The sequence below is a fragment of the Euprymna scolopes genome, chromosome 3, assembly GCF_053919585.1.
Source record: "Euprymna scolopes isolate OS-2025 chromosome 3, ASM5391958v1, whole genome shotgun sequence".
NCBI classification, from domain to species: Eukaryota; Metazoa; Mollusca; class Cephalopoda; order Sepiida; family Sepiolidae; genus Euprymna; species Euprymna scolopes.
This window is the reverse complement of record NC_136484.1, coordinates 198,305,455-198,323,157: the sequence shown is the minus strand read 5'-3', so window position 1 is coordinate 198,323,157 and position 17,703 is coordinate 198,305,455.

Here is a 17,703-nt window from a genome sequence, read left to right as displayed (position 1 = left end):
TATATATATATATAAAAGAAGCTTTGAGCATTTTACGAAAAGATATTAAATAATTTAAAAAAATATATAAAATGCAGTATAAATTCCTGGAAAATTTCCAAAAAAATTGAACATATCTCAGATTTAGCATTTGCATAAACCGCATATTCAATTATATAAAGATGGAAAAAAACAACAAGTCTTAACTTATTTGTTAAATTAAAAACGTGGATCATCAGCTGCTTACTATGTAGCTGTTTCGGGGATTTTAAAATAAGACGGCTGTTAAATACATGATTACCCACTAGAAAATACTACCTCCCCAATAGCAAAATACATACATTTCAGTTACTATTTATGCTAATATATAAATAAAAAATAAACAATATAATTAATAATAATGAGGAGGAGGATGGTCAAAGAGGATGGAAGTGAGAAGGGTCATGAAGGATGGAAAGTGAGGAGAGTCAAGGTAGATAGAAAGACTGATGAGAGAAAGCACTAGCCAGTCCTCCACAAAGTGCAAAGAGGACTGGGGCCTTGCGAAGGCTTATTGCTACCCAAATTCTAGTGAAGACCAATGGTCACTTCCAGCGGGAAATCAATGATAAGTGACAGGTGCGATAACGCAAATTCTTTTGCAAATGTTATCAGAAGAGGTGGAGAGTACTAGAAATAAGGGTAGACTTGTTGTCACCCAGACTTCAGAGAACACCACAAGTTGTTATCAAAGAGAAATCTTTGACAATGGCCCGTGTGACTAGTTAGTATGTATTAATTATAATAATAATAATAATAATAATAATAATAATAATAATAATAATAATAATAAAAGTTAACAAGAAGGAAACGTCCTGCCAGATTGTAGATTTTGCTGTTCCAGCAGACCACAGAGTGAAGATCAAGAAACAGAGAAGCGGAGCAAATACACGGAACTGGCCAGAGAGCTCAAAGAGATCTGGAAAATGGAAAAAAAACAAGATAACACCACTAATGGTAGGAGAATTAGTGTTGCATAAGGGTACATATTGGGGACACATTAACAGGGACTCAGAACAGATGATGATAATGACATTGATATACTGTTTACATCACGACGATCACTGTGATAATTCTTGGAGGTTTCATATTAATACGGAATGGGAGATATGATGCAAGTTCTTAACACAGAGGAGGGGAGAACACGTAGTACTTGGAAGGGTTGTACAAAGTTCATTACAACATGATGATTAAACACATTTACCTTTTTGTTGTAAGGAACGACGAGTCAAACGGTTACAAACACATTTTGTTCTTTATTCAATCGACCGATCGGTGACGTCAGGAATTTCTAGCCTTTTCGACTACATGGTTTACTCTTCTATCCTTCGCCTCTAAGGGCTTCCACCCTCAAACTCTATCACCGTGTGATCTGCTCTGATTATCTCATCCTCATCCTGTTGACTGTCAACTCTGTCTTCCAACTGACTTATATATTGAGAAATCTCCTTTGTTTATGACGTCAGAAGTGTGGTTTTCAAACGTGACTAATTTTCACGTGGCTTTACATATGTCTGTCCAAACTTTTGACAGACAAAAGAATCCTTAATTTTAATTCTAACCTATTTTTAAACAATATATTTTTAATTTGCATTTTCCATTCTTTTAATTAACATATTTAATATTCAGATTTCTAAAAGAATGGACAATCGACTCTTTTTCCGACATGACTATTTCTAATAGAATTAACAATAGACTTAATTTCTAACATTCCATTCTCCATTCTCTTTAATACTTGCATACAGAGTTCGATTCAAACCTTATCCTAATATCATTTTCACTTATTTAGAATGTCTTCTTACTTATATGATATGGCACAGCCTTTTCATGTAACATTAGGAACAATACCTGAACACTTTAGAAAAAGAATGGAAGAGATTATAATCAGAGTGACGGCTGAAAAGATACAACGATTAAAAATAATTGAAACTACAGAAATATTAAGGAAAACTCTTGAATTCGGAGACTAACACCACACATGAACTACAGACCCAAACTAGGCATACAGAAACGGTTACATATGTAAAACACGAAGAAACATCACATGGAATCACGAAAACTGAAACGGTTTAATTGTAAAGTACCCCCAGGCGCCCCTACGTTCCGCCCCTTTGTATGTGTGTATGTTACATAAACTGGCATATCACCAAATAAGTGATGAGTGTTAAAGAGGATGGAAAGAGCGAGGAGAAAAAGCACTAGCCAGACCTCCGCTGGATGAGTATAAAGGGAATCAGGACCTTAGGGGGCTTATTGCCACTCAAATTCCAGTGAAGAATAATGGTCGATGTCAACAAGGAATTTTCTCAGGTCTTGGGGACCCGTCATCGACCCCTCGAGTCAAAACTCTAGCCTTAACAACCCGCTAGATATCTCCCAATAACCACCTTCACAGTTTATTGTTTCATAATTCGACTTTGTTTTTTTTCATTACAAGAAAAATGTATTTCACATCGGCCATCTCTCTTTCTAACTGGCAGGGTTATCTGCTGTTTTCCCGGACCTACACTTTCGGCAATTTTCAACCATTTAATTTAACTCTCGATAACCCCTCCTCTGGTGTGATCTTTTTCCACCGATATGTCGGGTCACATTCGCCCCCTTAGCCCACCCAGCTTCAAACGGAAATGATTGAGTCCTGTATCTCTATAAGGCCACTATTCGCCCATGTATGGAGTATTGTTGTCACATTTGGGCTGGTGCATCTGCTACTAGTCTCTCGCTCCTAGACAAGGTTAAAAAAAGAGTCGCCAATCTGATAGGCCCTGAACTGGCATCTAAGCTTCAGCCTCTGTCCCATCGATGAAACGTTGAATCCCTCTGCCTGTTCTACAAGTATTTTAATGGTGAATGCTCTGACGAACGGCAGACACTTGTACCCCCACCACGTAGACACCCCCGACAAACCCGACAGGCAGCTAAATCCCACCCCCACACAGTAAAGATCCCTAGATGTAAAAGATCTTTCTACTCCAGTAGTTTCTTCCCCAGAACCGCTGGACTCTGGAATTCCATTCCAGGTCACTGCTTCCCCAACTGTACTGACATGCAGAAGTTCAAGTGCAACATGAACCGACATCTTGCTGCCCAAATTCAAACATAGTGCCCCAGTAGTTGCTGCCCCTGGTAGTAGCCCCCTACACCAAAGTGGTAATGTGCCTTGTTTGGGGTGAAAATGTAAAAAAAAAAGAAAAAAAAACTTGTCCACACGCCGCCTCATCCGTCCTTTACTCAACAGTGATCAGTTCACATCTAATTAGGTCCCCGATAATCAATATCCAGCGATTCTTCATACTGGCTGGGCCGTACTCACTATCTTCTCAACCACCAGTTCACCTGTAAAAGAATCCAAATAATGCACTAATTCTACTAAATTACATATTCATACAATAAAGTTTATATAGGTCCTTGAGGATAATCCACTACAAAAGCACAAAATATTATATGCCCTTCTATAAAGCAGAAAATCTTATATATCCGTATGGCTCATTATAAAAGCAAAATAATATTCAGTTCTAATCAGGGAAGAGCATTGGCCTTCTACTATAGCTTTTTTTCTTCTTGTTTTTTAAAGCGTATTTCTCCTTGGCCCAGTGTCGTTTAGGGGATTAACACATTTTTTTTACGATCGAAAAGTTCTTATTCACCGTCCCTGAAAACCAACATGCAGTTTAACTAATTATACATTCTTTATTGTCTCCCCTAGACCGTTGTCGCTAGAGGTTAGCACATTTCTTTCATAATCAAAAAGTTCTTTTAATCCATTGTCCCTGAAAAACAACCTGCAATCTATCTAATTATATTTTTCAATTATCTTCCCTAGCCGATTTTCGCTCAGTGGTTAACACATTTTGTTCATGATAAAAATCATTTATTAAGGCTAGAGGCGAGTGTTAGTCGTTTCTTTATTTTTATTATTATCTCTATTTTTTCTTTGTCTTTAATTACCTTGACTTGGTTCTATGGTCTCAATTTATTTAGCTATTCTCAATGTTGTTGTTCTGACATGATAGAACACATGATTTTCGAAAATTCAATCAATTTTCCCTTGATATATATTTTTAAATAAAAAAATTAAAAAATTAAAATCGTCTCAACCAGCTAAATTTATTTAACGACTTGGTAATTAAAAAAGAAACCGTTGTGCTAACTGTGGAGATAATCACTACCTCGTAAGGGTGTAAGTCGGCCTATCTATCAATTTTTAAGACCGAGATTGTAGGAATCTCTTCAAGTCGAAAGTAGTAGAGTATCTGAAGGACCGTTAAAGGTAAATTTAACGAAATCCTCGATTAAAAAAGGGTGTCACCAAATCACATTCTCACCCACATAAAATAAAAACAACGACACCTGACAAAAATAAAGAACTCGAAATCACTGTATTAATATGACTAACAACATGTAATTACGTGTTAGGAATATGGATTAAAATCGCTCCAACGTAAGTGTTTTCTTGTAACCAGTGTTCATTCTGCAGGATTCGTTAAATGATGATCTCGTGAGAATAGCATAAAGATTAAAATTACTGCTTTTTATCAACAGAGTGTATCACTTGGCTTGAAGGTAATGTGAATATTTTCTGAGAGTAAAAAATAGTAATTAAACCATGTAAACGAAACACGTATATATGTATTCATCACGTAAAAAACAGTAGTTCGCACTAATATTGTTTATAGAAGAATTAATTCTCGTTCAATATGGTAATTTTCCATGATGAGAATTAAGGTACATATTTCGCGGCATTCTCGACGAAGCTGTTTTACATCGGAGTAGACGGAGTCCGGCGTATGTGTTGAGCGTGGGCAGCAGTGATATTTACTTGTAGAACTGCATCCTTTACTATTTGAATTTTTGCGGTTAAATCCTTATATAGAGATATTCTCGAACATTCCAGCCTGTTACTGTATGTGTGCGGATGGTCAAATCGAAACATTGCCTTTGAAACGATGATTGCTACGAAAATGTCTCTGCCAAAAATTTGTTCCGGCCGTATGTAACGGTTACTACGAAACGTATTCGTCTTCCTTCTCTTTTTCTCTTTTTAAATAAACTGCTTACTATCTTAATATTTTTGTTGCAGTTAACCTTTTAGGACCCCGTGTTTTTTGGGGTATTTTTTCTAAGTTTTTCTTTTCTGCTGTTCTATTCTCAACTATCCACGAGCGATCTTTGTTTTTTTTTCTCGATCTTATTTCAATCGTCGCTGCTGTTATTGTGAAATACTGGGATATATTAATTTCAGATTTCCGCGATGTGTTCTTGTAACTCCCTCACTGCTCTCGAATCTTCATTGCTATTATCATATCGTGAATTTCGATGTAAGAAGATAATAATTCTGAATTGAAATAATTAATCGAACAACTGGTTTGATCACACAGTGATCACACGGTGAGTTTATTGTAAGAATATATATATATATATATAATTATGATATCGTCGATTTTTACCCTTCAATCACTAAGGAAATCCTAGAAAAATCGTTGATCTTCGCATCAAAATATAGAAAGATAAGTGAGCTCGATAAGGAAACAATCATGCAAGCTCGACAGACCCTTTTATTTTTTGACGATAAAACATGGGTCAAAAAATCAAACCCCGAAGACCCCTTTGACGTCGCGATGGGGGCGTATGACAGTGCGGATATCTGTGATCTGGTTGGACTTTTTCTACTGGAGACCATGAAATATAAATTCCCAGATCACTTTTTTGGATTATATAGAGATGATGGACTTTGCCTATCGCGTGACTACAATGGATGTGCACTAGACAAGCTTAGAAAAGACCTAACTGAATTTTTTAAGGAACTAGGCTTTAAAATAATAATACAGACAAATTTAGATAGAGTAGATTTTTTAGATGCCACTCTAGATCTCGAGAAGAAAATACACAAACCCTTCCACAAACTAAATGAAAAACTCATGTATATAAATAAGGGTTCATGCCACCCACCCACAGTGTTTAAAAATATGGTAGCGAACATAAGCCAAAGGATTTCACGGCTTTCTTCGAATGCTGAAGTGTTCGAGAAAGCAGCACCATATTATAATGACGCACTGCATCAAAGTGGGTTCAAAGAAAACATAAAATTTCAACAAACCCAGAATAGAGAAAATATAAAACGAAAGAGGAAACGGAAAATAATCTGGTTCTTACCTCCGTTTTCATTAAACACTAAAACTAGAGTAGGGCATTGTTTTCTTAGCCTTCTAGACAAACATTTTCCAAGAACACATAGACTACATAAACTTTTTAATAGAAACACGGTGAAAGTTAGTTACTCGACAGCTCCATCAATAAAGTCGATAATATCCAAAGAACCAAAAAAGATAGATAACGCAGGCTGCTCTTGCAGGACCAAAAATAGCTGTCCATTGGAGGGTAATTGTAAAGCTGAATCCCTTGTTTATGAGGCCACAGTAACGGAACAATCCACAAATATACCGGAAATATATATAGGTATGACAAAAGGCCAATTTAAACAAAGATATTATGCGCATATGAGCTCCTTTAGAGCTAAAACAAGGATGAATACAGCATTAGCTACCCGCGTGTGGGAGCTTAAAGAAAAAAATACACCCTTTTCCATAAAATGGAGAAAAATAGAGCATAGACCAGCATACGTCCCGGAATTAAGTCAATGCTCACTCTGTAACGCAGAGAAATACTACATCCTCCGGTCCATTCATGACCCAAAAATAAAATGTTTAAATGTGAGGAGTGAAGCTTTGAAAAGTTGCATACATAGAAGGAAGGGGCTCCTAATAAATTGGATCAATGAAAAGAACAACACTTAGATGTTGTTTATATATATATATATATATATATATATATATATATATATATATATATATATATATATAAGGGAAAAAAATTGTAAATACATAAATAATTAGTCGGTAAACTTGGATTTTAATCGCAATTATATTATAGATTTTTAATCAATGTAATATAAAATATAATTAATTTTTTTTTTTTTTTTTTTTTTTTTATAAATGTAATTTATAATCTATTTCGAATTTAAAACTATAGAAAAATATAATAATGTTAATAAACTAGGGAAATCACTTAGGATAGATAAATACTCACTTCCCCAAACCTTGAAAGATTTGGTTTTTTAAAAATAATTTTTAAACGTATTTCGAAATTTTTAAACGTGATTCGATATAATTAAAAATATATTTTTAAAACTTTAAACGTATTTTTGGAAATTTTAAATGTAATTCGATATAATTAAACGAATTTTTAAGTTTTTAACCGATACCAATACAGATTTTAAAGGTTTTATACATAAGGAAAGAGATTTTAAAATTAAATGGGGTTCAAATTAAAATCGATTCATATAAAAAAACATTTTTTCGAAATTAGATCTTAAATTAAAATAATTAAAAGTTGAAAATTAGGTATTACATTATCCGATATATATATATATATATGTATATATATATATATATATATATATATAGATAGATAGATAGATAGATAGATAGATAGATAGATAGATAGATAGATAAAAAAAAAAAAAAAGGGGGGGGATTATACAAAACGAGATTTGAACGTGGATTCGCGAGGTATATATACTTCACACTTCCGGTTATAAGATAGACGAATATTGGCTGAAGAGAGCTTGATAAGGATACCTTAAACGGGCCTTATTATCGGGCTTGAAACCGACGGTACCAATGACCTGTCTCAACTAACAACTTTCTGTACACAATATATATATATATATATATATATATATATATATCTATATATATATATATAGGGTCACCCCCCCAAAAAAAAAGCTAAATGGAGACCATCTAGAACATATGCTGTAGAACGGGGAAAAAGGCCAAATACCGTACTGTTTTTATGTGATGCTTTGAATGTAATAAACTAGTTATGACCAAAGTTTCATTTCATTCGAACAAAACACTAAGAAACGGAGCCTAATCAGAGATGGGGTCCGTTTTTTTGGGGGTCACCCTGTATATATATATATATATATATATATATATATATATATATATATATATATATATATATATATATATTGTTGTGTCTGTATCAATAACAACACGAATGCAGAAAGTAAAGGTAAAACAAATATATTAAGACGAAAAGATAATACATATTTATAAAGGTGCAGTTGTACTGCAGTTTGAAGATTGTCCGGCAGAGGGTGTTTTAAAGTCTTTCATGGAGCAACCGGCACATGCGTCTTGCCTATCCGGCGTTCGAACACAGCTCCCGGTCTTGCTGACTTGATACCTTTATCTATATCTTTTCACCCACGTATGCTAATTAGTGGGCGTCTCCACAACACCTCCCTCCCAAGTTTGAAGTCGTGTAGATTTCAATATCTTTTCATTTTGGGGTTCATTATCATTGTGCCTATAGCCTTTCTTTTCCTTCCCGATCTCCTCGGTTCGGACATGGTCTGTGGTTGTTCAATATTAAACGTTTCGTATACTATATCAATTGGATCTTCCTGTTCCTCAGGTTTGTCCTGTTCGTTGTCCTTCCTATGACTATTTCTTAATTGATTTTGGTGTCTTTTGTCTATCCCTTTTGGACCTTTTATCATGTAGACCAAGTCGCCTATACGTTTATCTACCGTACCCGACTGCCAATATGACATATATTTTTAAAACAATTTAAAATATACTTGATCACCAGGTTTAAACCTTTTACGTGATGTGTGTGTCGTTTTATATACGACTGCTTGCTTTGGCATTAATTTATCAAATGGTGATTTTATTTTTCTCGCAAACATTAATTCTGCTGGCGATAATTTCGACGGTTTATTTGGGTTCTCAGTTATCCTGTATTTGCAGGAACTGTTGTAATGCTTTATTCGTCGGCGTCCCTATCGATTTTCTAAGGGCACTCTTTATCGTATCTACAAACCTTTCCGCTAATCCATTTGATGTAGGATGGAACGGTGGTGTAGTTATATGGTTTACCTGAAACGATTCACAAAAATCCTTGAAAACATTTGAAGTAAATTGTGTTCCGTTATCTGTGACTACAATGTCTGGTACCCCAAAACATGCAAATATTTCATGCAAAAAACTTATTGTGTTATCTGTCGTTGGGTTTTTTACCCGCTTTACTTCCGGCCATCTGGAAAAACTATCTACTATGATAAGGTAGTATTGTCCCTCGATCGGTTCAGCAAAGTCTAGATGAATGCGTGACCATGGATGGTAAGTTTTTTTCCAAGGTTTATGAACTATCGGTGGTGCCTTAGCGGCTAACGCACAACCTTTACATTTGTTTACTGTTAATGCAATATCCACATCCATATCACGCCAGTAAACATAACTCCTCATAAGTGTCTTGATCCTATTTATACCCGGGTGTCCTGTATGAAAATCACGTAAGATTTTTTTTTCTGCAAGGTTTTCGGTACAACCACTCTTTCACTATATAATAATACCTCATTGCATAAGGAAAATATATTTTGCGTTTTTCCGTCATTTTCCCTTAATTTTTTCTTTATGTCTTTGATGACGTCGTCATTTTCAGCCTCCCTTTTTATATCGGTAAGCGTGACTGGTAATTCTCTTATTATATTTGCCACCATGCTTTTTTCCTCGTACTTGGAACGTATAGCTGCAATTACTGACTCTCCAAAGGTTTCACCCCTTTTCGGTATAAGCCTTGACAATCCATCCGCATGGCCTATTTTTCCCGAACGTAGATGTTTTATTTGAAAATCATAATTTAGCAAGATCTTACCCCAACGGAGTAACCGATTTGCCGTATATACTGGTAAGCCCTTTTTTGAGCCGAAAATAGTCACTAGGGGCTTGTGGTCTGTTTCCAGTATAAAATGTCTTCCGTACAGATAACGGTGGAATTTCGTCACCGCGAAAATAATGCTTAATGCTTCCTTTTCTATTTGGGAGTAAGCCTTCTCTGACGGAATTAGGGTCCTTGAAGCGTGCGCTATAGGTTTCTTCGTTCCATCTGGCATGATATGCTGTATACATGCTTCTATACCATACGAGCTCGCGTCACTCGCAACAATTATTTGTAATCTTGGGTCGTAATAAGTTAAGGATACATCTGATGTCAAAGTCTTTTTAATTTCCTCAAATGAGTCTTGACATTCTTTTGTCCATGCCCATGGCGTTTCTTTCTTTAATAATTCGTTCAGCGGAGCTCTTAGGTCGTGCATGCCTTTGATAAATACTTGGTAGTAGTTCGCGAGGCCTAAGAAGCTCTGTAAAGTCGTCACGTTATGTGGTGCTGGCATGTTCCTAATTGCTATCGCTCTTTCTGGATCAGGGCGTCGATCATCTTTACTTATTATTTGTCCTAAATACTTGATTTCGTCTAGACAAAAGTCACATTTGTTTTCTTTCACCTTGAATCCGTACTCGTTTATTCTTGTGAACACTTGTTTTAAATGCTCTATATATTCACTTATGGACGCGCTCCTTATGATTATGTCATCCAGGTATGCACAAGCACAATCTAAACCGTTCAACATTGTGTCAATCGCTTGCTGGAATATCGCCGGTGCGACTTTTATCCCGAACGGTAATCGGTTATACTTGAATAACCCTTTGTGTGTGTTAATGCATAAAATCTTTGAGCATTTTTCTTCTATCTGAATTTGTAAATAGGCGTCGGACAAATCTATTTTTGAAAAAATTATCCCACCATTTAGTTTGGCAAAAATCTCTTCCGGGCTTGGTAAAGGGTAATTGTGATCTTGTAGCATATTATTTAACCCGGTTGAAAAATCTCCGCAGACTCGAATTTGTTCCGATTTCTTCTTTACGTACACCGTAGGCGCTGCTCAAACGCTAGTTTCAATTTTCGATAAAATGCCCGTTCTTTCAAGTCTGTCTAATTCGCTATCTATTTTGTCTAATCCGGCGAACGGCACGTTCCGTTTTTTCTTAAATACTGGTGTTGCATCCTTTTTTTTAGCTCGAACGAAGCTTTAAATTTATTACATCTTCCCAGTCCCATAGTAAATATTTCTGGGAATTCGTTCTTTAGTTCATTTTTAATGTTTTCTGACGTTGTGGTGCAGCTGGTTATTTTTTTTTTTTTTTTATAAAAAGCGTTCATCGGTTTATCCCAAAGGTTGAATTTTTCAATAAAATATGTTCCTAATAAATTCTCGCTTTCTTTAATTACGAAGATTTTCAATTTCTTCGTCGTGCTATTTAAATTAATGGGCAGGCCGACTTCTCCTTCGAATTTGATTTCGTCTCCTGTCACCGTTCTAGCACCCTTATTGACTTTTTCAGAGTCGGTTTATCCAGTTTTTTCCAAGTGCTAACGTTTATTACCGAAAATCTGCTCCAGAATCAAGTTGAAATTTTATTTGTTTGCCGAAAATATTAACCAACACATATTTTCGTAAATTGTCTTTCTCTTTGTCGTTTGTTCTTATTTGGTGTACTCTATATTTTGTTCTGCAACAAATACTCTTATGTCCGACTTTATCGCAATTGAAGCATCTGATATTTTTGTAAGGACAATCCTTTCCCCAATGTTTTTCATCACATCTTCCGCAATTATTACTTGGTCCAGATTTTCTATAGTTCCTTTAACTTGAATCGTAATTTCGTTTTCTGTAATTAGAGTTTGAGTATTTATATCTCGCGTAATCTTTTGGATTTTGACGAGTCTCACACTTTCTTTGCCCTGCGTTTCTGCCAGATTTTTTAATCTTCCTTATGTACGACACTCCTGCTTCTTCTATATCTCTGGAGTCTTTTTTTAGTGATACTGCCCTTTGACAATCTTCTGCTAACTTTTGCAGTGTCAGACCTTGTTCTGTCTCTAATTTTGAGAGAACGCGTCTTCGGATCTCTGAATTTTTTGTAGAAACTAGCCCCTGTGCAAAAATTAAACATTTGAAGTCGTCCACCGTAAGTTCCGATAATTTAAAATTGTCGCAGTGTTTATTCACTACTGACGCATATGTCAGGTAGTCCTGCTCCTCCGTTTTCTTAAGGTTCATACACGACCATCTCTTGTGAAAAAGAGACACGTTCGGTCCGAATAACTTCTTAAGAAGTTTTACGGTCTCAGCGAAGTCTAACGGATTCGTTCTCCATGGCAATATCACATCAACAAATTTGCAATGTTCACTGGTACCAAGCTTTCGAGGTAATAAACTTACTTTCTTTGCGTTTGACAGCTTTCGCAATCTGTTTCGAAAATATCTTCATACCTCTTAAAGTATGCCTCAAAAGTTTTATCATCTTCTGGTAGGTACGTGAACACATCTATGCTATTCACAATTGTTGCGTTGGAAAAAAGTCGTATTGCTTTCCTGTGCAGAATTAGTCGTTAATCTTTCCAACAAATCTTTTTGACCAAGTTGCATTTGCTCTATACATTAAAGAAGCTTTTCATTCTGTCTTTCGTCTCTTTCTTGTAGTTCTTTTTTCTGTAATTCGTCTCTTTCTTGTTGACGCCTTCTCTGTACTTCGTCTCTTTCTTGTTGACGCATTTGCATTTCCGCGAATAGCTTGATAAGATTCTGCATTTTGTTTTTCAAATTAGTAAATCAGTCACTTTTACAATTTCCATTCTTTAATAACTACGAACAACCGATTCCTTTTGTTACGTTATTAATTACGTACAAGAAAGAAAAAAAAATCCCATCTTAGCACACTGAGAAAAAAATCACTTTTTCTTTCAAAACCGTCTACTTAATATATTCACGGTATCCTAGCGAAACACTTTTGTGCGCGCGTGTGTGTGTGTGTGTGTGTGTGTGTGTGTGTGTGTGTGTGTGTACTTTACAGGAAGGGTTACTGCAACTTTCAAGTTTTTTTTTCTCGTACGCACTTTGCAATAAAGTGCATGCTGTTTTTTTTTTCAAGTAGTCACAAAAAAAATCTTCGTGACAATTTCGTAGTTGCTGCGTTTTAAACATTGAATTTCCGAGTGGATTTTTTTTCAATCTTTGACGAGTAAATATTTCCCGAATACCACTGTTTAGTTTGATAGTATATTTTCTCACGCGTAAATCTTTTTTCGAACTCCCGTCGCCACTGTTGTGACTGTATCAATAACAACACGAACGCAGAAAGTAAAGGTAAAACAAATATATTAAGACGAAAAGATAATATATATTTACAAAGGTGCAGTTGTACTGCAGTTTGAAGATTGTCCGGCAGAGGGCGTGTTAAAATCTTTGATGGAGCAACCGGCACATGCGTCTTGCCTATTCGGCGTTCGAACACAGCTCCCCAGTCTTGCTGACTTGATACTTTTATCTATATCTTTTCACCCACGTATGCTAATTAGTGGGCGTCTCCACAACATATATATATATATATATATATATATATATATATGGCGGTTACCATAAATTCTAACGACGTTTGAAAAAGGGTCACCATTTCGGTCCCCTTTTTGGGGCACCTCCGACATTAGAGTTAGAACAAGAGTGCTGAAAAAGAACGGATGTTTTATAAAGGTTTCCAAGATTTAGGGGAACAAGGAGGATGATACATTTCTTTGATAAAAGTCTTTACCCAGGGAAACTGGTCCGTCGAATGTGGATGCTTCTATCGTTCTCGCATGTCTGAGACAGATTTCTTCTTTGTATCTCCCTCCAGGGCAGTCCTTTATTCCGATTGGCTGAAACCTCTGGTGACGTTGAGAGAAGAAAGGAAGGGAAAAGTAGAAGAGTAGGGAAGCATACCGTAGCAGCATTATAGTAGTAGTTCACTACACGAGTCCCCCTCCAAATAACGGAGTTAAGTCGTGACCATCGTCATAGATGGCCTGTCAGCTGAAAAATGACGTCATCACTATACGTCCTAGCAAGCAAGATAAGTGGAACACAGACTGTCGATAATGAGCAGACATTTTTTACAGAAAGCGTTAGAAACCTTCAAAATTGGATTAAAAAGATAAACATGATACTTTGTACTGAAACTCATCCAATATTAATAATAAAAATATTAATAATAAAAAACGAATTGAAAGGGAGAAAAGTTGTTAAAAAGTTTTAAAAGAAAAGGTATACGATTTGATTTGTATGAAACTGAAGTTTATTTAATAGAAATAAATAAAAATGAACGGTAAATATTTTTTAAATAAAAAAAAACAATATTTTAAAAATCAAAACTGAAAAACAAACTATAAATTAATTTAACTGAAATACGAACAATAAATTAGTTTAACTGAAATACGAACAATAAATTAGTTTAACTGAAAAACGAACAATAAATTAGTTCAACTGAAAAACGAACAATAAATTGGTTTAACTGAATAACGAACAATAAATTGGTTTAACTGAATAACGAACAATCAGGTTAACTGAATAACAAACAATAAGTTAAAAATTAAATTCAAACAAACGTTAGTATAAACAAAGTTACTAAGGCAGAAATATTTCAAACACTGAATATTAAAACTTTTCAAAAATCTGTTGTAGAATTTAATTAAAAGTTTGAATTTTTCTTTTTCTGATATTTTTTTTACTAATATTGTCATTCTCTTTGCAACAAAAATTGTTTATAAGGGAATTCGATGAACTCCATATCAGCATTTTTTCAATTTGCACAAGAGTCAAGATGAAATAATCGAAATATAAAATAATATTTGAATGTATTCTGCGATGTCTGCATCAGTTGGCAAGCATTCCTGTTTTCCTAAGGTTAGCAAACATTGAATACTATATTCGTTGAAAATTTTCAAGACCAAATTAACATTTTGCCTTTCAAAAGTAGTCAGAGAAAGAGGTTTTGAAGTCAACTTATAGCAATATTTCACAGGTGATTGAGATTCTAGGGCATAAAGATTATGTAAACTAGAAAATGGAGCACTTTGGATGTTATCCAATTCATGATTTCCATTATAACAAAACTTTGGGAACATCATACATTTACGTTCATCTTTTTGGCCAAGCCAATTGTTTCTAATGCATTTCAATATATGCACTGAGTCGAATAAGAAAAACAGAGGGCTAGACGTTCTAACTGGATGGGGATATACAATTGAAAGCTTTGATGGGCTACAACAGAAAGACATAGTTTTTTTTTATTTATTGCATTATTATCTGTTATAACAGATAATACCTAAAACCCTATATCTTCTAAGCCAATTATTACACGTTTCATTATGTCAAATTAGTTATCAGCTAGAAGACATTTAGTTGGCATAACATGCACAACATCCCTATATTGTGAAAATACACTGCTAAGCATAAAAGCAAATGGACTTGTGGCAGGTTCATTGCTGTTGTTAGTTAAGCCAACAATATTACCACCTTTATAATCAAGATAAGGTTTGAGATGTATTTCATCAACAAGTAAAGATATTGTGATATCATTCTGCATTAGTAACTTGAACTTACTTTTAATATACATGAGAAAATTTTTATCGTGTTGTTCAATGACAGGATTCATAGAAGTTAATAAGGTTAATCTTCGAATGGGTGAATAGCATGGTAAAATTACATTTTTAGTGTCTCTTTACAGTCTCTTCCCTCTAGGGGAGAAGTTATATAATAAGGAAGAAAATACCATCATTTCACTCGAATAATTAACCTTATTCATTGTCATTATGTTAATTTGTTCATATATGAACTTAATGGCATTAAAATATTTAAATTATTCATCTTGCACTAATAGCAAAAATGATAAGATTAATTTTAATAAAGAACTTATATTAGAAGTTTTCATTTCCTGTTCTTCAATGTCCATTTTTTTCATGTTTTCCATCAAAATCTGCAGAGTATTTTCCTCTGTTACATGATTAAGAATTCTATACTCTCCTATAGCACTCATTTCCACATCACTACAGAATACTCTAACGGCCAAGTCCGGTTCAATCACCATAGACATTTTTATTTTTGTATGTTTTCAGGTCGAAAATGAAGTCACATACCTAAAGAAATAATTTAAAAGAAAATCGTACCATGTTTGACTTAATACAAAAAAAAGAAGAAAATTGCATGACAAAAAACGATAAATAAAAAAATAAGGTAAATCTTCAGAATTAGTCCACCCTCGAAAAATCCTTTTACATTAACACTTTTATAGGTTTTCGGGGGTGCTGAAAAAGAATATAACGTTTAAAATTACGGCAAACTAGTAGTTTCCAAGATATAAAGAGATGTTGGTTAAAAAAGGGGGGATAATTTAACCTAAAACGACCATCCACTTTATGGCAATTTTTTTTTTACATGGGCAACGAGCAATTCTTAAAAATATTACATTTTCGCCTCAAACAAGGCAAAGTGCCTCTTTGATGTAGGAATGAAGACAACTAAACGTAAAATGAGCACCTACAGTTGACCCCTTGTCCCCGACAAAAATTCTGTTTACACTTTTTGAAAGAGTGTGCTAATTTTACGTTAAACTGTGTTCATTGTACGTTGACTCTCAACCCCCAACATAAAGGTGGCCATACTCATTTTTCATCGTTTTATTTGTTAAAAAGAAAGCGCCCTAAAAAAAAACGATGGCCATAACGTGGGTGCTCATTTTACGTTAAACTTTTATAGAAAAGTGATCCCCCATTTTTTAAAACTAACATTTCTTGATATCTTGGAAACTACTCGTTTGCCGTAGTTTTAAACGTTATTTTCGTTTACAGCGCCACTAGCAGTATGAGAATTGGGGGGGGGGGTGATAACCCTAACACAAAACTGCGAATAACATATACAAAACTCGTAATTTCTCCGTTTAAAGTGGGTTGTTTATTTTCTTTATGAAATATACTTCCAAAATAAACTATTAAAATTGTTTAAAAAATAATAGAAATATTATTTTTTTATTGCCGGCATTTTGTAAACACTTTTTTTTTAAATAAAAAATAATATTTCTATTATTTTTTTAAACAATTTTAATAGTTTATTTTGGAAGTATATTCTTCAAAATTCTGACACCTACAGGGCCACGACATTTATCACAAATAATTATTAATAAGCTTTTGGGATAACAAAAACGGTTATAAACTGAAAAAAGTTTAATCTATTTCACGCTGATATAAATATTGCATAGTAAAATAGTTGAACTAAAAAGATAAATGATTTTTCTTATTTAGAATTATTTAAACAAGGAATTTCGTTTTTACGATATCGCTTTTATTAAATTGTTAGGTGAAAGTACATATTTTCACCATACTCCCCATTTTAAATAAGTTTCTAAATTGTGATTTATTATTTCAGCACATAACTTAAATTACATGTAACATTCATTTTTTATATACATACTTTCATTTTTATTTTAAAATACGTCCTAAAAATAAATAAATAAAAATAAAAAAGGCGCGTTTTTTTTTAATATTAAAATAAAAAATATTAAATTTTAACATTTACTCTGCTATATTTAGATTGAGTAAAATAATTTCTTTTTATTGCGTTAATCGACTGGTAAATTATTTTCTTTTTTTGGGAAATGAAAACACGGTAACTTTTGGTCCATTTTCCTAGTTACCTCGACATTTTGGAACTATGCATCTCGACGGCATGTTTTAGTTTATTTAACCCTCCAAAACTTTAAACCAAGTTCCGGTTTAGTCATGAGACACGTGACCCAATTTAAACAGACCGATGTTCATGACGTCACCAGATTTTTTTTTTACACAGTGACCACCACTTATCAAGACCCGGAAGCCACTCAGGGATAAGGGTCATTGCAAGTACATTACGTTAGGGTGGAGATCTAATTAAGGGGGCGGTTCATTAGGAATTTGTTAACGTTG